We start from the raw sequence: 24404 nt of genomic DNA, 5'->3' as shown, positions 1-24404 counted from the left end.
GGAGTGCAGAGTCTAGGAAGAGAAGTAGACAAGAATACAGATGCTTTGGAATAGACGCGCCAGTGCTGTGACTCAAAAACAAATAAAGAACAGTAAATGTTTAAGGTGTGAGAAACTGTTCTGCCAGAGGAAGTCAGAGGAGACTCCACAGAGGAAGTGAATTTGAACTGAGTGTTAAGGAATTAGTAAAAGTTTTCCAGAAGAGGAAACATGTTCCAAGAAGAATGTGTTGCAAAAGCAACATGCCAGAACCTGGGATATTTTAGGAATGATGAAAAGGTCCCTGAGGCAACACCATGGGGTGTTTAAGGATTAAAAACAGGGGCAGGAGATGAAAGTGAAGGAGACAGATGTAGAGCAACAGTTAACATCTGTTGTTTGCCTATTGTTGGATCTTTTGAGGAAGCACTCCCCTACTACTCCTAGCTGGGAAAGCTGACAATACCTTGTTTTTGGCTTCATTTGTGGACAGGTGAGCCAGGCCTGGCCAATCAGAGTGCTCCATACACTGGACCAAGGGCTATATTCAGGGATCCATGCCTGAGCCAACCTGGGCCAACCAGAATCCCCATTAGGACTATGAGCAGACACAGGTGTGTGACCTGTTCATCACAAACCTGTGCTCAACAGGTTTACAGGTTTGGTTTAGTGTTCTGTCCTTGCCATTCTGAAGTTCTTAATAATTTTTCCTTTGAACTTGTGTTTTGTAAGAGAAGCCCAGTGGGACAATGACCATGCACATGAGCAGAAGAAATACAGACTTCATTTTCTGCATAGCACTTATGATGCCCATCAGCATAGCATTCTAGTGGACCTACAATGTGAGACAATTCTATGAGACTCAAAGTGAATACAAAGTAAGTATGTTATATTTAAAACAATAAGTGACAACCCCAAGAGGCCATGTTTTCCATATTAGCCAGAGCTTACTTTCAGTGCAAAAGGAAGCAGCAGCATTTTACAAAACAAGATCGAAGAACTTCACCATATTCTTTCGTACATGAGTTACTTCCCTCTATTAGACAAACTCACTGAGAGGAGCCAAGATGGCGGAGGAATAGGACGGGGAGACCATTTTCTCCCCCACAAATTCGTCGAAAGATCATTTGAACGCTGAGCAAACGCCACAAAACAACTTCTGATCACTAGCAGAGGACATCAGACACCCAGAAAAGCAGCCCACTGTCTTCGAAAAGAGAGAGAAGAAATCCAGCTCCACCCACCAGAACACCGACGCAAGCTTCCCTAACCAGGAAACCTTGACAAGCCAATCGTCCAACCCCACCCACTGGGAGAAACCTCCACAATAAAAAGGAACCACAGACCACCAGAATACAGAAAGGCCACCCCAAACATAGACAAACTCACTGAAAATTATGACACAGAAAGAAAAACCCCACAATTCCCTTTCCTTCCAGTTCTTCCTTACTCATCAGTAAGCTGAAGAGCATTGGCAGAATGTAACAGTACCAAGAAGTGAAATGAAAACAATTGAGTTCATTTTATACAACACATCCACTAATCTACTAAAAACAAAATACATATACATATATGAAATAAAACTATGCTATTTTGGAGCTTCCATTTTGAGTTAAATGCACTGCAAACTGGCATTGCACAATATAAATGGTAAGATTCATATTCATAATTTAAAATAGTTTTGTAACTTCAAATGATGAAATATTTATAAAAAGGTATAAATAATACTGGTGAAAAGTAGAAAAATATCAATAAAAATGAATGAGCTTGACTTCCCTGGTGGCTCAGACGGTAAAGCATCTGCCTACAATGCAGGAGACCCGGGTTCGATCCCTGGGTTGGGAAGATCCTCTGGAGAAGGAAATAGCAACCCACTCCAGTACTCTTGCCTGGAGAATCCCATGGATGGAGGAGCGTGGTGGACTACAGTCCATGGGGTTGCAAAGAGTCGGATACAACTGAGCGACTTCACTTTCACTTTGTACTTAACGTGCAATTTAAAAATTTCTACCAGTGCCTCTGAGGCACCATAAGACCTCCCCAATCTCCCCCCCGACCACTCCCACATACCCACCCCAAGGTATCCATCTGAACTTGGTAATTAGCCTTCTCTTGCTTTTCCATATAATTTAGTAGCTTTCCCTAGTGAACTGTGGAAGAGGAATTGGAGGAGGCTAGTCTGGAAGCCAGGCTTCCCTGGTGGCACAGAGGTAAAGAATCCGCCTGCCAATGCAGGTTTTAATTCCTGGGTTGAGAAAATCCCCTGGAGAAGGAAATGGCAACCCACTTGAGTATTCTTGCCTGTGAATCCCACAGACAGAGAAGCCGGGTGAGCTACAGTCCATGGGGTCACAAAGCGTCAAACACGACTTAGCGACTAAACAACAACAACAATCTGGAACCAGGAGATCAGATAGGAGAAAATCTGAGTTCAACTGAGCATCATTTGTGAGTGATTGGTGTAGTCACCAGATCATGTTTTGTCAACTAAAATTTGGGCAACAAATTCATAAAGTGACATTTTTTCACAAGTTAAAAAACAAAGCATCTTTGTCCTTTTTTATGGGCAACTATTTAATCAGGCAAAAGTAAAAGCCTCACTATACCATGGCCCAGTTACTCAAGTCTAGAAATGAACTTTGGGCTTTAGGTTCATGGATTTGCTGCCTGCCTCATCAGTGGCAGTGAGAAAGGGAAGTAGGAAAGAAGAGGAGGAAAAAAAAAAAACAAAAAAAAAAAAAAAAAAAAAAGAAAAGAAGAGGAGGAAAGAAGGGGAAAAGACATAAAGCAGTTTCTTGTCTCAGGCTACATTATCCTCTCTCAACACGTTAAAAGCTAGCTGATAAATAATATGGTGCTTCTCATGACTTTATGTATAACTGCCCTTCTCTTTCCATCATATCCATTTTCAATAAATCACAGGGCTAAGAGAAGAAATAACCCAGATAAATGATTCCTAACTGTAAAGCTTTGTGCAGTGTGGCACTTAGTTAGAGGTATGTAGGAACGGAGCTTCCTAGTATAAGTGGAACCTTCCTTTTATGTCCTCAGATTCTTGCAGGCTCTCAGAGTAAGAACTTCTGCTCTAGCTGTGGAAACTGTAGCTATCTGGATCCTACCCACTGGCTTCCAGGAGAAGGACCAACTTCCTGTGACTTGTGCTGAGAGCCTGACGTCCTTGGTCCACTCTTCACCGCTGGGCAGGTCAGCGATGCAAGGCCGCCAGCGGCCTCTCGGTGTGCGCTGGGCCACGGTCTTCCAAGAAGACAGCAGGGAAACAGTGCTCTGTAGGCACAATCTGTCCACCACAAAGGCCTCACCAGCTACACTTGGAAGAAAGGGGAATAGGAAGTCCATTCTGGCCCCACATCTAAGTCTAGTCCTGTTTTGCTTTTTTTTTCCTCAGTGTCCATTTCCTATGTCTGTTTCCCAGTTGATTCAAAACTCAGCTGGGAGATGTAATGAACAGATTGACCCCTTCAAACCCCAACACTCAGCATCCCTCATATTATATAATTCAGTTAACTAATTTATAAGACTGCTTTTTAAGCATAGAAAATTTTCCCTCCTTGTGAAGAAAATCAAATGGTACAAAAAGTCATGTAACACAATTCTAAGGAGTATACAAAACACAGATATGTAAATTCTTAATATGAAAATTTATTTTCTGCCTAACTTATAAAGTATTCAATAAAACAATACTATTCTTCCCACTTTTCTATAAGCCATGACCTCCTAAAATACAAGTTCAGGATTTGTAATGCTCTCCAGACTTCATGAAACAATCTCCAAATACTTAAGTCAGCAAAACAAATTTACCAGTGAGCAACCTAGGAGCTGCCAGCATCAATTAAAAATAAGTGGTATAAAACAAACTGATGAAGGATAATTTTGATGCAATACCATTTCAGCTTATATAATGCCTTCCATCTCTAAAAATAAACAGACCTGAATAACAAAAAAGAAAAAAATTTCCCTAAGAAACAAACATTTGTTCCATTCAATAAATATAAATGGCTTTTATATTATCTGAAAGGGTTCAGTCAAACAGAAATATTGGCTTGAATCACAACATTTGAATATTTTGGCAGAAGTGCTTTTAAACCACTTCTTTACATGATTTAATAAAATGGTGCTACCACTGGAAAAACAATGGAACAGAAAACTTTGCAACATATAATTGAGTTACCATAAAATGTAAATAAGCTTTATTATGCTAATGGTTTACATGGAACTTATCCCTAATGCCCCTGAAATTTTATATTTTAAAATGATGAGTTTTAAAATAACATGACTCCAAAATCTACAAAAGATAATTTTCTATTTTAAAACTATTGTCTCAAATCAATAAGGAAAAGCTGTTTCTAAATAAGTCATCAGAAATCCTTATGTACTGAGTACTTTTCAGGGCCAGTTTCCCACTTCCCATACTGAGTTTAAATTCCTTTCCTTCATTCCTATTATGATCGCTCCAAATCTTCTCCATACTGCTCAGACACACTGCTGTGTCCTCTACCTAACTAGTGGTGATGAACTTGTGATACTAACAGGCTCTCATGTTCTTTCCTCTTCTCCCCAAATTTTCTATCTTCAAACACCCTCTTTTTCCTTCCCACTTCTGTGTTCTTATTCCAGACTAACCCCCAGAAGCTCTTCCTTTATTCCACCTTCCCCTCTACCTGCTCCAATTCCCTGCTATCCACTCCCCACAACAGCCTCAACATGGACTTCTCCCCCTTCACCTCTGCTAAAAAAAAATTCAACCAAGTAAATCTGAAGATCTAATTGGCTTTATTCAGCCATTCATAAATTGGGAAGCATCCCATCTAGAAAACAGAAGGGCACTCTGAAAGGCTGTGAAATGAGTGCAACTATGTGGTAGTCTGAACATTCTTTGGCATTGCCTTTCTTTGGGATTGGCTTGAAAACTGACCTTTTCCAGTCCTGTGGCCACTGCTGAGTTTTCCACATTTGCAGGCAGCAGTTTCACAGCATCATCATTTGGGATTTGAAATAGCTCAGCTGGGAATTCCATTGCCTCCACTAGCTTTGTTCGTAGCGATGCTTCTTAAGGCCCACTTCACTTCGCACTCCAGATGTCTGGCTCTAGGTGAATGATCACACCATCGTGGCTATCTGAGCCATTAAGATCTTTTTGCATAGTTCTGTGTATTCTTGCCACCTCTTCTTAATATCTTCTGCTTCTGTTAAGTGCATACCATTTCTGTCCTTTATTGTGCCCATCTTTTCATGAAACGTTCCCTTGTTATGTCCAGTTTTCTTAAAGAGATCTCTAGTATTTCCCATTCTATTATTTTCCTCTATTTCTGCACACTGTTCACATAAGAAGGCTATCTTATCTCTCATTGCTATTCTCTGGAACCCTGCATTCAGTTGGGTATATCTTTCACTTTCTCCTTCATCTTTCGCTTCTCTTCTTTTCTCACCTATTTGTAAGGCCTCCTCAGACAACCACTTTGCCTTTTGGGATTTCTTCTTCTTGGGGATGGTTTTGGTCACCTGTACAATGTTACAAACCTCTGTCCATCGTTCTTCAGGCACTCTTGTCTATCAGATCTAATCTCTTGAATCTATTTGTCACTTCCACTATATAATCATAAGGGATTTGATTTAGGTCATACCTGAATGGCCTAGTGATTTTCCCTACCTACTGCAATTTAAGTCTGAATTTTGCAATAAGGAGTTCATGATCTGAGCCACAGTCAACTCCAGGTCTTGTTTTTGCTGACTACCTAGAGCTTCTCCATCTTTGGCTGCAAAGAATATAATCAATCTGATTTCAGTGTTGGCCATCTGGTGATGTCCATGTGTAGAGTCTTCTCTTGTGTTGTTGGAAGAGGGTGTTTGCTATGACCAGTGCATTCTCTTCGCAAAACTCTATTAGCCTTTGCTCTGCTTCATTCTGTACTCCAAGGCCAAACTTGCCTGTTACTCCAGGTATCTCTTGACTTCCTCCTCTTGCATTCCAGTCCCCTTTGATGAAAAGGACATCTTTTTTTGGTGTTAGTTCTAGAAGGTCTTGTAGGTCCTCACAGAACCGTTCAACTTCAGCTTCTTCAGCATTAGTGCCCCTTGGAAGAAAAGCTGTGACAAAACTAGACAGCATATTAAAAACAGAGACATCACTTTGTCAACAAAGATACATATAGTCAAAGCTATGGTTTTTCCAGTAGTCATGTATGGATGTGAGAGTTGGACCATAAAGAGGGCTGAGTGCCAAAGAATTGATGCTTTTGAACTGTGGTGTTGGATAAGACTCGAGAGTCCCTTGGACTGCAAGGAGATCCAACCAGTCCATCCTAAAGGAAAATCAACCCTGAATATTCGTTGGAAGGACTGATGCTAAAGCCAAAGTTCCAACAGTTTGGCCACCTGATGTGAAGAGCTAACTCATTAGAAAAGACCCTGATGCTGGGAAAGATTGAGAGCAGGAGGAGAAGGGATGACAGAGGACAAGATGGCTGGGTGGCATCACCGATTCAAGCGACATGAGTTTGAGCAAGCTCCAGAATATGGTGCAGGACAGGGAAGCCTGGCGTGCAGCAGTCCATGGGATCGCGAAGAGTTGGACAGGACTGAGCGACTGAACAAGTGAAAGGCTATACAAAAACTGGAGGTTCTTACAAGCAGGAGGGTGGGGCAAGAAGCTATTAGCAAAAGAAAAGAAAGGACTGTTTCAAGCCAGGTCATCTTCTTTTGAGGGAAGAGCAGAGGTCTATAATGCAGATTATTATCTTCTTCCTTTGGGGGGCAGGGGTGGGCAATAGAGAGGGCCCACGGGACAGATTACCTCCTTGATGCTGATCAGAATATTCCAGGTGGGCTGACTAAGGTTCTGTTCTGGGGAAGGTTGAAACTACCACTAAAAGTGAAAGTGAAAAGTGAAGTGGCTCAGTCGTGTCCAACTCTTAATGACCCCATGGACTGTAGCCTACCACGCTCCCGGCAAGAGTACTGGAATGGGTTGCAATTTCCTTCTCCAGAGGATCTTCCTGACTCAGGAATTGAACCCAGGTCTCCCACATTGTAGACAGACACTTTACCGTCTGAGCCACCAGGGAAGCCCTAACTGCCACTAAGTCAGGTGCTAAATCTAAGTTTGGTATGGGCTTTAACACAAGGGATGCCATTCAGGGCTTTTGGTTTCCTCTTTAACACCTACAAAAGGAGCCCGGGGCTCCTCCTCTCCCTTCCACACCACCTAACAGATATTTGCATCAAGTCCAAGTCTTAAATTCACTTTCCTACAGAGTCCAGGGAGTTCATGCACATGAGAGAAATGAGCTGAGTGGAAAGGATAACCACAGGGACAGGACTGTGTGGTGAACCAAGAAAGCAGTTATTTCTAAGGTAGATGACCAATTATTGCCAACAGGAAGCAAACACTTAGTATCAGATCTCCCAGTTCTTTCAAGAGAAATAAAAAATTATGTTTTATATGAAACTGCCCAAGTTATAAGTGTTGAAAACTATTTCTGTAGCATTTGAATGCTTTGAAGGACAATTCTGTGAAGGTCATTCAAAGTACATTTGTGAGGCACATGCGCCATCAGTTGATCACCTCTGTCAGTACTCACTACTTCCAGGTTTTCAGGCTCCTACTCCTTACTTATTTCACACACTGTCTTCCAAACACCATATGCTGAAACTCAATGCCACCCTCTGGCTTCTTCTGGCTCCTCACCATGCCTAAATCACCACAGCATCTGGCCGTGACAGGCACTGATGACCAACTCACACTTCTGAAGGCCGCTCTATTGGTGACCTGGCCGTGGTGTTTCCCTGGTTCCTCTTCCCTCTCTGACTTCTTCTTCCCCAGTCCCTTGAGCTCCTCCACGCCTCCCACATCTTTCTATACCGCCTTGTAGTGCAGCATGGGCAGGGTCACACAGAAAGAATGCCTGCACCACCAACTCCACAAGGGCAGTTCAAGAGGACAATACTGTTTGAGCGGCAACAATGCTTTTCCCTCAGAGGGGATATCTGGCTGTGTTTCTGACCCTTGAATGCATATTAAAATCCCCAGAGAAGGGGAATGCATTTGGTCTGTATAGTACCCTGGCCTAAGGATTTTTTTAAAGTTCCCCAAGTGATTCTTACGCACAGCAAAGTTGAACACCACTGGTACACATGGTGCCTAAGTAAGTGGGTGATAACTCAAAATTGGTGGGTCTCACCTTGAGCACCGTGCTGCTTTCAGGGTCCACCAGACACTGCAGCTCCACATAGTCATTCAACCAAGATTTCTGAGTGCCAAGATTTCTGCACCACAGACCTAAAGGGAGGCAACAGAAGGCGGAGCCAGCATGGGTGCTGAGCATCCTCTCTCAAATTAGGTCTTGTAAGATCTGAATCAAACTCCTCTGTGAAAGCAAACTGTTTCACTGGAATACAGTTTGTAGAACCTTCTATTATACCAAGTTTTTCCCCTTTGGCTTGTAAATGAAACTTTCCAAATTTATTCTCTGTCCCTCTAATTCTGAATGCTCTTTTAACTTTTGCCTTTCTGCTGTCAGTGAATTTAAGGTCCTTTCTTCCTCGCAAAAGAATTCAGGGATGAAATGATAGCTAAGAAATGTACTTACTTAGACAGAAACATACTCCACGGAGTGTAAGGCCATCTCAGAAGATGAAAGGAAATGACAGGGTCCTGAAACACGGCATGGTTAGTTTTTATGGGCTGGGTAATTTCACAGCCCAGTGAGTGGGAAGACCATTCCAATTATTTCGGGGAAGAGAGTGGGGATTTCCGGGAATTGGGCCACTGCCCACTTTTTTGACCTTTTATGGTTGGCCTCAGAATGGTCATGATGCTGGTGGGTATGTCATTTAGCATGCTAATGTATTACAATGAGTGTATACTGAGGCTCAAGTTCTACTGGAAATCAAATCTCCCACCATCTTGGACCTAGCCATCAGTTCTAACCAGTTTTTGTCATGTCCTATGGCCATGTCATTCTTCTAAAGGTTGTGCCCCAATCCATTACCTCCTGTCCCATTTCCAGCCTCCTGGTAGACACTGTCACATCTCTTCTCCTCCTCCTCTTCCCTCCCACCTCCCACCTTTCTAATATTCATTCTTCTAATTCCTCTAAGATTGATTCTTCTCTCACACTGTCTCTGCCATCTCCCTTCCCACTACACCTTCCAACTTAAGACACAGCTACTTCATTCCTCACCTATGGCCATGGTCCTCAATGGTCTCCCTGCTCTCAGCCTCCTCCTTAACCAATCCATTGTGCTCTGAAACTGTTTTTCCCGCTTCTTACAAACCTTGTTTGCACCCTGCAGGAATAAACTCAGACATGCCTACAGCCTAGATCTCCTCAGTGTGTCAATTCCACCACCCAATCTCTTGAGTAAAGACTTAGAGATGGGCTGAGCTTCTTCTGGAACAGTTTCTTGCACCTGGTAAGCAAGTAGACCCAAGCCAGTGTCTACAACACAGTCAGACAGGTGGCAGGAGGCTATAAAACCCGCCAAGAATGTAAAGGTGAACCTCTCACTCCTGGCCAACTCACCACCAACAGAAATAGTCAGCAGCAGCAGTGCCCTCTACAGAACTTTGGGAGACTTTTGCTTCCATGTGGGACTATGCCAAATAGACTTCTGCCTTATGTAGTTATTCCAAGTGAGGCTGTTTCTGGGGATCCTTTGCCACTGAAGAATTTTTCACCCTCTTGTTGTGTCTGTTGGTATCTTTCTATATTCCATATCATGCTTCCAAAGTGACAGCCCCACAGATTTCCAATATTCAACAAGTAAGATCCACTCTCCTCAGGGCTGGCACACCATGCCTTTTCCAGTCTATCATCACCAGTCCTTCTGACCTTGGCTCCACTACACCTGGGCTCTGGTCCTATTGGGATTTTGGCAACATTCATTAAGGCCAAGATATATGTCAATCATGAAATACCCCATCCAAAAACCTATGACCTTCCATATTTTCCATTAAACTATGAAAACACAATGTATCTGAAACTAATAATCTAGCATAATGTGCAATGTTGGAAATTATAATGAAAATTAATCTTGTTGATTTTAATAAGCTCTATGTCTCACGTTAACATTATAATTTTACATAACACTGATGGCACTTGAAAAGGTCCTTTGCTTACATTATCTCTTTAATCCCTTCAACAATCCTATGAATATTTACAGATGAGAAAGTGGAGACACAGAGATATTACTTTCATTTTGCCAAGGTCACACAGTTTCTGGGAGACACAGATGGTTTCCAATCACACATATGCTGATTTTTTAAATTCCATTAACATTCTACCACCCAGTCTTGCTTTATTTATCAATGTAAATCTCCACAATGTTCACCTAAACTAACAATGAAAATTAATGAAACAAACTACTCATCTTTGCAAATTTCAATACAAAAACTATGCTTTCTTGACACTGTTCTGATTCTTTTAGTGCTATAATAAGGGGTATATGCCTCTCTGCAGATCAGTGCCACTAGAAACCTCATACACTCAACCAAGACTGTCCACAGATGGAGAAATGAAAGCTTGTAAGAGGCACTAGAAATGAACGAAAATGATAGTAATGAAAGGGTAGGAAGACAAACAGCATTTCAGCAATTACACTGTTCTGCACCGATAGTTGCCCAGCATCAAATATTGGCTTCTTTATGTTGTTATGCAAACATCTAATTGCACCATTTACCTTCAACCGTGCTGAAGAGAGACCAAATGAACCAAACACTATTTCTGTATTTGTCACCTGCCATGGATTCTAACGCTAGAAGGGAGGAATGGAGAGCATATAAAACTGCAAGAATCTACTCCGTCCTGACACAAGGGAAGAGAAACATCCATCCCCAAGAATCTACTCTGTCCTGATACAAGGGAAGAGAAACATCCATCCCCAAGAATCTACTCCGTCCTGACACAAGGGAAGAGAAACATCCATCCCCAAGAATCTACTCCGTCCTGATACAAGTGAGGAGAAACATCCATCCCCAAGAATCTACTCTGTCCTGATACAAGTGAGGAGAAACATCCATCCCCAAGAATCTACTCTGTCCTGACACAAGGGAAGAGAAACATCCATCCCCAAGAATCTACTCTGTCCTGACACAAGGGAAGAGAAACATCCATCCCCAAGAATCTACTCTGTCCTGACACAAGGGAAGAGAAACATCCATCCCCAAGAATCTACTCTGTCCTGACACAAGGGAAGAGAAACATCCATCCCCAAGAATCTACTCTGTCCTGACACAAGGGAAGAGAAACATCCATCCCCAAGAATCTACTCTGTCCTGACACAAGGGAAGAGAAACATCCATCCCCAAGAATCTACTCTGTCCTGACACAAGGGAAGAGAAACATCCATCCCCAAGAATCTACTCCGTCCTGACACAAGGGAAGAGAAACATCCATCCCCAAGAATCTACTCTGTCCTGATACAAGGGACGAGAAACATCCATCCCCAAGAATCTACTCTGTCCTGACACAAGTGAGGATAAACATCCATCCCCAAGAATCTACTCTGTCCTGACACAAGGGAAGAGAAACATCCATCCCCAAGAATCTACTCTGTCCTGACACAAGGGAAGAGAAACATCCATCCCCAAGAATCTACTCTGTCCTGATACAAGGGACGAGAAACATCCATCCCCAAGAATCTACTCTGTCCTGACACAAGGGACGAGAAACATCCATCCCCAAGAATCTACTCTGTCCTGACACAAGGGACGAGAAACATCCATCCCCAAGAATCTACTCTGTCCTGACACAAGGGAAGAGAAACATCCATCCCCAAGAATCTACTCTGTCCTGATACAAGGGAAGAGAAACATCCATCCCCAAGAATCTACTCCGTCCTGACACAAGGGAAGAGAAACATCCATCCCCAAGAATCTACTCCATCCTGACACAAGGGAAGAGAAACATCCATCCCCAAGAATCTACTCCGTCCTGACACAAGGGAAGAGAAACATCCATCCCCAAGAATCTACTCCGTCCTGACACAAGGGAAGAGAAACATCCATCCCCAAGAATCTACTCTGTCCTGATACAAGGGAAGAGAAACATCCATCCCCAAGAATCTACTCCGTCCTGATACAAGTGAAGAGAAACATCCATCCCCAAGAATCTACTCTGTCCTGATACAAGTGAAGAGAAACATCCATCCCCGGTAAAACCCTTGGCATCCATATGGAATGTGGATTTGGGAAAAGCAGGAGTGAGTGAAGGAGCATAAGATGTAACTCTCAGGACCTGACTCATGGCACATACAGGAGGGCTCAAATGGCTCCATTTAAAAATATAAAATATGAATATTTTTCACAGAAAAAATATTCACTCACTTTTAAAAAAGAAATGACTCCCATATCTTTAAACTCCTTACTTCTAGGAGTTTACTTGAAAAGAAACACACACAGACGCACACATCCATATGTTACAAAAGTTTCAATGCACACGAACACACTCACAAACCCCTGTATGTAATAAAAGTCTGGCTGAGATTGAGAAGGGTATCAGAGGAAGACAAGGAAGGGTTGGAAAAGACTTAATTTTTACTATATCTTTTTGTACCTTTGGGCTTTTCTCCAATGAACACCTATAATCCATACAATAAATTAACTAATTTAACAAAAATATTTAATCCATGCTTCAAATACACATACCCTGTAATCCAGAAATATCTCCTTTAAAAATATTTACTGGTTAAGAACTTGCCTGCAAGGCAGGAGACCTGGGTTTGATCCCTGGGTTGGGAAGATCCCCTCGAGAAGGGAATGGCTATACACTCCAATATGCTTGCCTGGAGAATTCCATGGACAGAGGAGGCTCTTCTGTCCACTGAAGTCACAAAGAGTCAGACACGACTGAGTGAGTAAACTTTCACTTTCAAGCCCCAAGAAGTTTATACAAGGATATTTGGTGCAGTAACATTTGTGATACAAAAGATTAGATGGAATCTAACTTCTTCCCATCAATAGGGAAACACTTCCACTCAGAGTAAAACTCTGCAGCCATGAAAAAGAATAATATATCCACAGGCAAAACAAATCATTTTTAAAGCAAAGTGAAGAACAACATGTATAACTTACTACCATTATTGTAAAAATAGTGACTATATATAGATATAAACTTCCTAGAAGGAGACTAAAGAAACGGTCTAAGTAAAAGCGGTTAACAGTTGAGAGGGTTTCTGAGAGGTTCATGATTTTCAGTATATACCCCTTTTCATTTCATTTTTTTTTTTTTGCTTTTAATTTTTTAGTATCAGTATGCATTAATTTTTCAATTAAAAAAAGATCTTTCAAAAATCAGTGCCTTTCCACAATGATACAGAGAAAATCCACAGCAGCCACCTTTATCTATGAACTTTGTTCTTTAATTATGAACCTGAGCAGAAAATCAAGCATTAATGGTATCCAAGGAACAGCAAGAATCCAAGAGAAAAGAACCAAGACAAGCAAAGAAAACACTGACCTGATACAAAAGAAAGCCACTTAGTATTCCCAGAGATAGCTAAGATGATATTATAAACATTTCCTTCCAAAAAAAAAAAAAGCAAATAGAAAACAAATTGTCCTTGGAAACTAAAAATATGATTGACAAATATAAAAGGGTCACATACATTATACAATCAAAAGAAAAAGAGAAAATATGAAAGAAAAGTTGATGCATAGAAGATAAATCCTCTAGAACACATTTGTATCTCATAAAAAGTAAGAAAAAAGAGATAAGATAATGAAATAAATAAAAAATTACTGAAGATTTCCCAGAGCTGAAGAACATGAGTCTTCATATGAGAGTGCCAGTGACAGCCAAGCAGAAGACCTGAACCAACCCCAGTGAATTTCAAGAGCCCCAAGGATAAAGTCGTTGCTATTGTTCAGTCACTAAGTTGTGTCTGACTCATTCCAACCCCATAACTGCAGCATGCCAGGCTTCCCTGTCCTTCACTGTCTCCCTGAGTTTTCTCAAACTCATGTCCATTGAGTCAGTGATGCCATCCAACCATCTCATCCTAAGTTTCCCCCTTCTCCTTTTGCCCTCAGTCTTTCCTAGTATCAGGGTCTTTTCCAGTGAGTTGGCTCTTTGCATCAGGTGGCCAAAGTACTGGGGCTTCAGCTTCAACATCAGTCCTTCCAATGAATATTCAGAGTTGATTTCCTTTAGGACTGACTAGTTTGATCTCCTTGCTGTCCAAGGGACTCTCAAGTGTCTTCTCCAGCACCACAGTTTGAAGCATCATTCTTCAGCACTCAGCCTTCTTTATGGTCCAACTCTCACATCCATACATGACTACTGGAAAAACCATAGCTTTGATTATTTAGACTTTTGTCAGCAAAGTGATGTCTCTGCTTTTTAATATGCTGTCTAGGTTTCTCATAGCTATTCTTTCAAAGAGCAAGCAAGCAGCTTTTAATTTTGTGGCTACAGTCACCAACCGCATTGATTTTGGAGACCAATAAAATGAAATCTGACACTGTCTCCACATTTTCCCCATCTATTTGTCACGAAGTGATAGAACCAGATGCCATAATCTTTGTTTTTTGAATGTTGAGTTGTAAGCCAGGTTTTCCAATCTTCTCTTTCACCTTCATCAAGAGGCTCTTTAGTTCCTCTTCACTTTCTGCCATTAAAGTGGTATCATCTTTTGCTATGGTCTCTTTAGTTTCTTTTGCATTTATTTCTGCCCTCATTTTTAAGATTTCTTTCCTTCTACTAACCCTGAGGTTCTTCATTTCTTCCTTCTCTAGTTGCTTTAGCTGTAGAGTTAGGTTATTTATTTGACTTTTTTCTTGTTTCTTGAGGGAAGCCTGTAATGCTCTGACCCTTCCCCTTAGCATTGCTTTTACAGTGTTCCATAGGTTTTGGGTTGTCAGGATGGCTGCTACCCAAAAGTCTACAAGCAATAAATGCTGGAGAGGGTGTGGAGAAAAGGGAACCCTCTTATACTGTTGGTGGGAGCAAACTAGCACAGCCGCTATGGAAAACAGTGTGGAGATTTCTTAAAAAACTGGAAATAGAACCGCCATATGACCCAGCAATCCCACTTCTGGGCATATACACTGAGGAAACCAGATCTGAAAGAGACACGTGCACCCCAGTGTTCATCGCAGCACTGTTTATAATAGCCAGGACATGGAAGCAACCTAGATGCCCATCAGCAGACGAATGGATAAGGAAGCTGTGGTACATATACACAATGGAATATTACTCAGCCATTAAAAAGAATTCATTTGAATCAGTTCTAATGAGATGGATGAAAGTGGAGCCCATTATGCAGAGTGAAGTAAGCCAGAAAGATAAAGACCAATACAGTATACTAACACATATATATGGAATTTAGAAAGATGGTAACAATAACCCTATATGCAAAACAGAAAAAGAGGCACAGATGTACAGAACAGACTTTTGGACTCTGTGGGAGAAGGCGAGGGTGGGATGTTTCGAGAGAACAGCATCGAAACATGTATATTATCTAGGGTAAAACAGATCATCAGCCCAAGTTGGATGCATGAGACAAGTGCTCGGGCCTGGTGCACTGGGAAGACCCAGAGGGATCGGGTGGAGAGGGAGGTGGGAGGGGGGACAGGGATGGGGAACACATGTAAATCCATGGCTGATTCATGTCAATGTATGACAAAAACCACTACAATACTGTAAAGTAATTAGCCTCCAACTAATAAAAATAAATGGAAAAAAAAAAGTGGTATCATCTGCATATCTGAAGTTGTTGATATCTCTCCAGGCAATCTTAATTCCAGTTAGTGATTCATTCAGTCTGGAATTTCGCATGATGTACTTCTGCATAGAAGTTAATTAAATAAGCAAGGGTGACAAGGGTGACAATATATAGCCATGATGTACTCCTTTCCCAATTTGGAACCAGTCCATTGTTTCATGTTTAGTTCTAACTGTTGCTTATTGTCCTGCATACAAGTTTCTCAGGAGGCAGTTAATGTATCTGGTATTCCCATCTCACTAAGAATATTCTACAGTTTGTTGTGATCCACAGAGTCAAAGGTTTTAGCATAGTCAATGAAGCAGAAGTAGATGAGTTTTGGAATTCCCTTGCTTTATCTATGATCCAGCATATGTCGGCAATTTGATCTCTGGTTTCTCTGCCTTTTCTAAATCCAGCTTATACATCTGGAAGTTCTTAGTTCATGTACTGCTGAAGCTAGCGTGAAGGATTTTGATAATCTTGCTGGAATGTAAAATGAGTACAATTGTACAGTAATTTGAACATTCTTTGGCACTGCTTTTCTTTGGGATTGGAATGAAAACTGACCTTTTCCAGTCCTGTGGCCACTGCTGAGTTTTCCAAATTTGCTGGCATAATGAGTGCAGCACTTTACCAGCATCATCTTTTAGGATTTGAAATAGCCAGCTGGGAATTCCATCATCTCCACTAGCTTTGTTTGTAGTAATGCTTCCTAAGGCCCAACTGACTTCACACTCCAAGGTTTCTGGCTCTAAGTGAGTGACCACACCATGGTGGTTATTTGGGTCTTTAAGAGCTTTATTGTACAGTTCTTCTGTGTATTTCTTGCCACCTTTTATTAATCTTTTCTGCCTCTGTTAGGTCCTTGCCATTTTTGTCCTTTATTGTGCCTATCTTTGCGTGAATTGTTCCCTTGGTGTGTCTAGTTTTCTCAAAGAGATCTCTATTTCCCATTTTATTGTGTTTTCCTCTATTTCTGTGCATTGTTCACTTAAGAAAGCTATCTTATCTCTCGTTGCTATTCTCTGGAACTCTGCATTCAGTTGGGTATATCTTTCCTTTTCTCCTTTGCCTTTCACTTCTCTTCTTTCCTCAGCTATTTGTAAGTCCTGCTCAGACAACCACTTTGCCTTTTTTAATTTCTTTTTCTTGGGGATGGCTTTGGTCACCACTTCCTACGCAATGTTACAAACCTCCAACCACAGTTCTTCAGGCACTCTGTCTACTAGATCTAATCCCTTGAATCTATTCGTCACCTCCACTGTATAATCATAAGGGATTTGATTTAGGTCATACCTGAATGGCTAGTGGTTTTCCCTACTTTCTTCAATTTGAGCCTGAATTTTGCAATAAGGAGCTGATGATCTGAAGACCTTCCTGAGGATGAAACAAACCACATGAAGCAAAGACAGATTTCACCCATAGGAATGAGAAACATAATGACACTAGATTTAACATCAGTCACACAAAGTGCTAGAAGACAGACAAACAATGGTCTCAAATTCAGAGGAAATAATACTGAATCCGAAATTCAATACCTAAGAATCCTATCAACATGAGGGTAAGATAGACATAGTTTAAGAAGTAAAAGCCCGAGAAAATTTATTTCCCTTGTACACTAATATGGTCAATCTGTATTAAAGAAAAACTATGGTTAAACAGCTGACAATGTTAGGTTAGGCTGTCTTTCTTATATAAAAGACAAAGTGTCAGGAAAAACAAATATGAAAAAGAATGAGGTCCAAATAAACAGTGGCATGATCTTGAAAAATGACAGAGTGTTAAAACAAAAAGTCCATCTGAACTTTGTGCTTATGACATTCTTTTATAAGCAACACTAATTTTGTGCCATTAAAATTATACCTCTCCCTAAGTCCAATCATACTATTTGGTTTGGCAAAGAAATTATTGATATATTATAAAAACTCTATTGGGACTTCTCTGGTGGTCCACGGGTTAAGACTCTGTGCTTCCACTGCAGGGGCCCCGGGTTCAATCCTTGGTTAGGGAACTAAGATCCCACATGCCATATGGACAAAAAAAAATAAATAAACAAACCAAATGTGCCTATTTTTAAAAAAGAATATTTAAAAAAAATAAAATAAAAACTCTCTGTTGATTTTCTATTTTCACAATCAACCTACAGACCAACATGTATATCCAAACACAATACAAATATGATATATCTTGACAATGTACAAGTAACATATGTGATAATAGTTGTGAGTTGGTTATATGGGAAGAGGAATTGGAAAGGATAGGAATGCTAATTTGTTCATGTCAATCACAGGGAGCAAGACTTTGTCTAAATCATATCAAGAAATAGGGGTTAGGTATATAATTTAAAATTACAAAAGTAATCAATAGAAACACTAAAAAATGATTAACTCAAATGAAGCTAGTGTGGTGAGGGTAGAAAGAAAATATGCAAGCAGCCTTAATTCACTAATATTTATGGCGTAGGGTCGATTGACACTATTTAAAGTTGATAAATCACCTTAATGAGTATTCTGGAGACATTTTACATAAAAATTAATTTTTAAATATTTTTCAGAGGCTTCCTCTGGGAAGTAAGGTTAGGCTGTAGGACAATAAAGTCTTTTCATTTTTGTTTTATTCACATTTATGCTGTTTGAATTTTCACTTCAATGTTCTTAGCTTTTTCATAATTTTTTATAATGTACTTCTTGTATAATTCAGCTGCCTCATAAACTCTAATTAAGACATTTATATAAGTATTATTATGACAAAAATCATGAGTAAAAATATATTTTACTGAGATCTTTTTATGTACTATAGGTTATGTGAGCACTCCCATTGATTCATCACAACAATCCTATTATAGACACTGTTACCGCCTACATTTTATGCATAAGGAAACTAGTCTTAGAGATTAAGTAATTTCCCATAGTAACACATCAAATAAAAACCAAGGGTAGCTATGGCTTAAACTCAGGACTGTCTGACCTCAAAGTTCATGCTTATAACCATTAAATCCTGCTGCCTGCACTTATCCTATCATTTTGAACATGCAACTTGCAGACTCCATTGTCTCTATCAACTGTATCAGTTCTGACAGTTCTTTACTTGAATTCCAGGGTACTTTGAAGACAAATTTCAAGACCAACACTTTATATACCAGTTGCAGTAAAGGCTAGAAGGTAGAAAAGAAATGGCCACAAATTCTGACAGCAGATAATTTTGACTAAAATTCAGCATCAAAGTATCCCATCAAATGTAAGGATGAGATAGAGATATTTTCAGATATAAACAGGACTGAGAATATTTATTTCTGTTGTATCTTTTCACAAAAAAAAAATCACCTGAAGATTTATGCTAAAGAGGGGGAATACACATATGCAAAATTAGACTACTTGAGTTTAATTTTTTTTTTTTTAATCTGTCATTCCACTTCCTACGGGCTTTACAATTAGGAAAACAAATAAAAAGTCACCACTCATTACTTCATGTGACAAGTTAGTTGGGTTCTACCTTTGACAAATGGGAACAGATTCTCGTTATCCTGTCATTCAACAGGTGTTTGGAATCACATTTCTTGGTGCTGGGGATATGACAGTGAACTATAGAGCCAGTTTTGAGTTGCTCATCATAAAACAAATTGTGGTTGGAGGGGTGCTTGAAACTCCATCATCTCAACCAGCATCTCCATGCTTACTCTCACTACCATTCTTCTCATTTTTCACAAAGATTTTAGCACTAGGCAAATAAAACTTCAAGTCCTCCATACATTCCTCCCCTCAGAGAGATTGCAGCCCCTAGGCCATCCTACATGAAAATTCAGAAACCATTATGAGAGCTTAGTCTTGTGGGGACAGACAAGCAATTAACCAGAATTATATTCACATACACAGGTAATGAAGTAAAGGGTTCTTAGCTTTTTTATTATTATTTATATGATTTTATTGTTACAGTAAGTGGAAGAATGAGAAGTTATGGGCCACGCCATGCAACATAGTTTCAAAGTAAAGGATTAGAATAATCAGTCACATTTCTTATCTACCATATACTTTGATAAGCTATAAACTATATTTTTACATTTCAAATGTGTTTAAAATTTCCACATTTCTTCTATAGGTAGAGACACAAAAATCTCTTTGGGAACCACATGCTTCTATTTGCCAACTTCAAACAAGCCTCAGGATAGATCATATTATTAAGATAACACAAAATGCATCCTTTTTTCAGAATCCTCCCCATAAACTCCACAGTCAGATATTCTTCAGAAGTCTCACCTTAAAATAGAAATTCTCTTCTATAGATAGCTGAAAAAGATTTGAGATGAAGAAGGTTAACTGCTCTTTTGTGGGTCACAGCACTGATGCACTTCAGCCCTCACAGCACTGCTGAACTTTTACTCATTGACTAAAGTAGTTAGCACTTCCTTTCCCTCAATGTCTTTCTGACACATTGGTTTATTAATACATTGGCCCATATGTGGTAAATTCATTTGATAGCTCCTTCCAAACCCTTCAGGCTTCCCTGATAGCTCAGTTGGTAAAGAATCCCAATCCCATCATACTAAATATTGAAGTTTGATTAGAGATGGAAAAATGATGCTACTTATAGTAGAAGAAACCAAAATCCAGTTCTCTCTTTTCCCTTTTGCTAAAAAGATGCCTATATTGTTTGGGTATCTCCTCCTCTCTGTACATTGTGATGCTCAGGAGAGGAAGGAAGACCTACTCCACTCTGCCTGGTTTCCTGTTCTTATTGTCAAGGATTAGTTTGAATATGCACATGAGGTATAATTCTGGATACTATGATGTGTGGGAAATTTTGGAAAAGCTCTCCTTATTAACAAAAAAGATAGTTGGGGATAACCACCCGCTGTGCCCAATGTCACTGTGTTGGTAATGATTCCTGGAGCTATGGCAGCCACCTTGCAACCATGTGGGGAACTAAGTCAACAGGTCCAAGAGGGCAAAACAGAAAGATGCAGGGAACTTATATTCCTGCTCTTGTTGAGTAGTTGAATCAACAGCTCCAAATCTGGAGCTGTTCACATTTGGACTTACTGCCATGTGAGATAATAAATAGTCCTTATTGTGTAAACCATTTTGAGTCAGGATTTTCTGTTACTCAACAGATAAACATGTCCAAACTTGTCCACACAGATGAATTCTGTTATCCCCTTCTTCCTCCACCCAGCTGCCATCCTTAACATAGTCCAATTGGTATCAACATTTTTACACAGGTAGACTTTAGCTTTCTTCAGTGATAAATTTAAATTCATCCTCATATTTTATACTTTACTTTGGGAATCTAGTTTAAGAAACTTAATCTTATCAATGATATCTGGTTATGACACTCTTGGGGCACTAATAGTATTCCTAAGGTCATAGGAATAGCACTAGGTCTTTTGATAACCTAACATGTCCATTTGGACCAAGGACTCTTTTCCCAATTAAAAAGGACAGAAAATAAAAAACTGAGTTATATGGGAAGTATTCTAATTCTTACCCCAATTTATTTCTTTTTGGATAGACTTTCGTTATAGCACTCTAAGCCTGACTCTTTGGCTTTCACAGTTTAATTTCTTAGCTTTGAGTTAACACTATTGCCTTAATCTCACTAATCCTCTAAGAAAGATGAACATAATGGTGAACTTCATAGAAGAAATACTCTGTTAAATTTGAAATTATTAAATTGTACACATAAAAATAAAATATGAATCTACATTGAATTTATATAACTGCCTGCCCATATTCCTGAATTTTAAGCCATATTTCACCAACACCACTTCCAAATGTCTCTCTACGTGAGCTTATCAAGACGAGTATCAAAATTCATAAAATCAGCCAAAGCAATTGAAAGGCCCATGCTAACAATAAACCATAATACAAGTCAAGTTAATTACAATTAGATTTTAAATATTTTGCTTGAGGATGCTAAGCTTATTTCGTCTGGAATATAGTTTTAAAATGAAATGCTTGCATGTAAAAGATTAACAGTGTCAAACAGCTTCAAGGTAGAGGGAGGAACCCTACCTGGCACCATTTAAACATTACAGATTCATCTCCAAAATAACAAAAATAAGCAGTTTGACTGCAAAGTTATTCTCAGGACTTTTAACCTTAAAAGAAAAAAATGTAACGGCTGTAATCTCTTAAGCACTTCTGGGCAATAACAATTTTTTTAAAATTGTAACCTAGGGAAAGCTAAAATACCAACATTCATTTTTTTGGATTTTGCAGCCAACTTTGTCACACAAAGTGCTTTACTAACATTTCTTGTTTTCCATTTCTGTGTTCTATTCTAAGAGGAATTCTCTAGAACAAAGCCTTAAGCTTAAATCAAAGACAAATTATTCAGAACCCAGCCTACCATATCTGTAGTGTTTCTCTAGCTCCTTATAAGGAAAAATACTGGAGATGCTGCTGCTGCTAAGTCGCTTCAGTCATGTCTGACTCTGTGTGACCCTATGGACGGCAGCCCACCAGGCTCCTCCGTCCCTGGGATTCTCCAGGCAAGAACACTGGAGTGGGTTGCCATTTCCTTCTCCAATGCGTGCATGCATACTACGTCGCTTCAGTCCTATCTGACTCTGTGTGACCCTATGGACAGCAGCCCACCAGGCTCCTCTGTCCACGGAATTCTGTAGGCAAGAATACTGGGGTGGGTTGCCATTTCCTTCTCCAACTGGAGATGAGGTTAGAATTTTTAAAAGTAAATATGAGGCCACGAGGAGGAGACGCAGCGTTCTCTCCTGAGCGTGAAGCCGGCTTTTGGTGTTGCTTCTGCAGCTGCTATTAGCCATTGATGATCGTTCTTCTTTTCCTTTTTGGAGATGAAGAGGGAGAGAACGTAGTCTGAGTGGCTTCGGGTGAAAAAAAAAAAAAAAAGTAAATATGAGGATGTGGTAAAGAATTATCTTCTCCAATCTGTAAAGTGGGTATGGGAGTTTTAAAGTCCAAGAATAGTGGACAGTCTCATCCAAAAACAGAGACTGAAGATATTCCTTAAGTTAAAAAAAAGAAAAGAAAATTCCTTAAGGAATGTTTGAAGGAATTTTGAGAATTTCACTTCAACTAGGCAAGATATAAACATCTAGAGGATCTGAGTGGAGAATATGTACAGTTCTTATTTTTAGTAATTTTTTTAAAAGTCTAAAATTATTATAAAATGAAAAGTTTTTCAATGTTTTAAAATCATTACTATTTTGGCATGAGGAATTAATTCATCTGTCTAAAATGTTTTATTTTCTAACCAGAGCCATAATATTAAAGAATATTATTGTGCTAGAAAAAGTTTCAACGAGTGATCTACAACCTCGATTCCTATCTTGGTTCTCAGTGGTATTTAAAGACATCCATCTCCATCAGTAGATTTTCAGACAGATGAGTTCAACATAGAAGAAATAATTTAAAAGTTCCATGTAATATATGTTAATTATTTTTCAATAAAACTGGGGGGGAAAGCTCCATGGACATTTGCCTGGTTTGGTTGGTATTTAAAATCTGACTTAAATACACAGCTTTTTCATTTGGTGGCTTATGAGTTCCTGCCAAATTATTTCATAACATTCCTATTTTTATCAGTACTTAAAAATAAAACACAGGGATTTTCCTGGTGGTCCAGTGGTTAAGACTCTAATGCTTCTAATGCAAAGGACAAAAGTTGGACCCATAGTCAGAGAGCTAAGATCCCATACGCTGGGCAGTGCAGCAAAATAAACAGATAGAAGAAAAAATTGTTGACCTAAACTGGCTACAATCGTAGACTCAGACACTCTCGGAGCTCACAACAATATTATAGATCATCCTGTACTGAACAGGGATATAAAGGAACTTATCCAAAGCCACACAGTGCAACCTAACATATCACATCAGAAAACAGAACACACCAGCCAATTGCAACACGTAGGAACCTAGACTGGCTTATATAAAAGACATTCTTGTAACAACTAGAGAAACTTAAATATGGAATGACTACTAAATAATCTCTCTGATTACTGTTAACTTCCTTAAGTATAATAAACTATTGCCATTGTCTTTACTGTTAGATGATACATGTTGAAATATTTATAATTTTGGAATTTTACTAATTTTCAAAAAGTACAGCATATGTGTTTGCATGTGTTAATATGTGTGTGTTACTACACTGAGGGTGAAAAAAAGAAATGATAGAAAAATGTTAACAATTATTTTTATTTAGGTGGAGAGCACATAGGAATTCAAACTTTCTGTATGTTTAAAAATATACAGTAGTCAGGAATTCCCTGGTGGTCCAGTAGTTAGGGTTCTGCAATTTTACTACCAAGGGCACAGGTTTGAACCCTGCTAAAGGAACTAATAATAAGATCCTGCAAGCCACATGGAGTAGCCAAAAAAAAAAAATGCACCATAGCACTGTGCCATAATAGCTCCCACAACAAAATGTACTAAGGACTTTGTTTAGAGCCTTAGAGATTCTTTTTAAGCAGACAGTTCTTAATAAAGTTGATTTGTCTGTTTTTCTTTAGTACAATAGACTAGAAGTAAAAGTTAAAAGAGAGAAATGGATATTAGAGGCAGTCATGGTCCACTTGACAAACATTTATAAAGAGTCTCTCAGACTTGGGAGACAGCAACGGCCACAACATGTTCTTGGCCCTAAGGAAGCCTACAATCCAGTTGGTAACAAAGACATGCAAACAATTAGCCATAATGGATAACTAAGATACCTAATACAGAGAAATAATA

At 39.5% G+C, this 24404-nt stretch overlaps 1 long non-coding RNA gene, 1 other non-coding gene and 1 pseudogene across 2 annotated transcripts; all 3 read left to right on the top strand.

Moving 5' to 3' along the window:
* On the top strand, nt 1-22543 carry LOC122685550. Its single transcript, XR_006338439.1, has 5 exons — nt 1-10; nt 1894-1897; nt 3261-3266; nt 6896-6897; nt 22421-22543. It is a non-coding gene; the product is annotated as an uncharacterized LOC122685550 (long non-coding RNA).
* TRNAC-ACA lies at nt 1753-1824 on the top strand. Its single transcript has one exon. It is a non-coding gene; the product is annotated as a tRNA-Cys (tRNA).
* Nucleotides 22351-22541, top strand: LOC122685640 (annotated as a pseudogene).
* Nucleotides 22544-24404: the final 1861 nt, after the last annotated feature.

Source organism: Cervus elaphus, chromosome 28, assembly GCF_910594005.1.
Source record: "Cervus elaphus chromosome 28, mCerEla1.1, whole genome shotgun sequence".
Lineage (NCBI taxonomy): Eukaryota > Metazoa > Chordata > Mammalia > Artiodactyla > Cervidae > Cervus > Cervus elaphus.
This window is presented reverse-complemented; position numbering and strand designations above follow the sequence as displayed.